Source organism: Calonectris borealis, chromosome 14 (assembly GCF_964195595.1).
Source record: "Calonectris borealis chromosome 14, bCalBor7.hap1.2, whole genome shotgun sequence".
Classification (NCBI taxonomy): domain Eukaryota; kingdom Metazoa; phylum Chordata; class Aves; order Procellariiformes; family Procellariidae; genus Calonectris; species Calonectris borealis.
In genome coordinates this window covers 7,686,273-7,688,102 of record NC_134325.1, presented here as the reverse complement: position 1 = coordinate 7,688,102, position 1,830 = coordinate 7,686,273, and positions in this window count along the sequence as shown.

Genomic DNA, 1,830 nt, shown 5'->3' with positions numbered 1-1,830 from the left:
GTCATCGATCGAGCGCACGGCGGCTCGCCCCGCCCCGGGAGCGAGCGATGCAGCGCGGGCCCCGCCCCGGCGGCGCATGCGCGGCGCCGTTGCTGTAGCGGCCGGTGGGCTCCGCCGCGCGCCGCGGCCTGCGCCGGGCCGGCGGCCTCGCAGCCGGGGGGGGCGACCCGGCGCGGCGGGTGTCCCCGGCACCCCGAGGCGCTGCGGACGCTCCGCGATGGAGGGCCCGTCTGCTGGCACCGTCACCCCTCGGGTCACAAACCCGGGCAGCTCCCGTGGCGGTTCCTGCGGCCTGCTGCGCCTGCGGGCTCGCGCTGCTGGGTGTTTCTCCTGCTCAGAGCGGCGCGGCGCGTCTCTTAACAGATTCCTGCGTGCAATACAGAAATGCCGTTGCTTGAGGAAAACTTGCATTGTGGAATTTGAAATACATTTCTTTTTCTTAGGAAAACTTGATGTTAGCCATTTTATTGGTTTTGAAAAAGCCATAGCAACTTTAAAACCGCTGAAGATAAAGGCACGGACGTAAAATAGGATACACGTGCTATTAATTGCCTTGTCTTTGTACTTGAAGAAAATTCCTTTGTTCTTCATATTCACAGGATATGAAGAGAGCATGGGAACAAACGCAATTGTTACAGCCGTTGTTACGAATGTTTTAGGTTATATGAAAACTTTAGCTACAGCTAGGAGTACATGTGGATAAAGTCAATCACAGTTACTCTTTAAAAATTGATTAAAAAAAACCCAAAGCAACTCTGCCGACTTCACAAAAGCTACCGCTGAAACAGGTGTGAGAACTTGTCCACTGAACCGTGAGTTTGTGCGCAGATGCACACAGGCACTGGGAAGGGGACTGTATAACCATCGATACGAGGTTTGCACTGTTTCCCCCCCACTTGTTTTCTCCACTCTGAGGCAAAATCCATTGCTGTTGAGAAAGGGGTATCTCTGTAGAGCGCACGCATGTTGCGCCAATCCTGTGTAGACAGCGAGCACACAAACGGGACCTCTTGCTTCAGGAGGCTACGGGGTCCAATCCTACCTATTCTGAAACCACTAGAAGAAGTTTTTAAAGTGTAATTCAGTCGTTGCCCTTTTATCAGAAGCATGCGGTTTATGAAGTGGTGTGCTTCCCAAAACTGCAGTTAAGTTTTCATACAGTGTCCAGGCTAACAAGGTATGAGTTTAAGCTGTTCAGTGTAAAAAAACAAATGAAGGCAGCTTGGTAGGAGTAAAACAACAGCCGCTGTTAATCAGATGTAGCAGACTGGAAATCCTCTTATATTTCTGTTTTAGGAAAAAAGGGTACAGGAAGTCTCTGAAATTATAGAAAGCTAAATGAGAAGCACTATTATGAATTATATTAGAGAAATATTACTATGTCTTAATTACAGCTAAGATGTAATTAAATTTCTAAATGGGTCTTTTTGCTCTCAAAGATAAAAAGCTACAAGTGCTTAACAAAAATTAATTGCTTACTGGAGCTCCTATTTTATGGACAATGTAAAATAAATTTTATGTAGTTGTAACTGAAAAGTGAGTTAAAAATTACTGTGAGAACTCCTCTATAGGATTGTATGACTCATGCATTAAGACAAAAGAGAATCAATACTGTATTCATATGTTTTATTTTTTAAACAAGTATCCAGCTGCTGAAGTCACAGTCAGTAAAGTCAGACTAGTATTCTGTCACCTTTTGATTACTGCAGGAGCAATGACACATTTCTTTTACCACTGGAGAATTTTCTCTTTTTCCCTGGAGAGGGCTACGGTGTTGTCTAGGAAAAAAAATCTGAAGAGACTGATTTAAATTATCTAACTTGTTTTGTT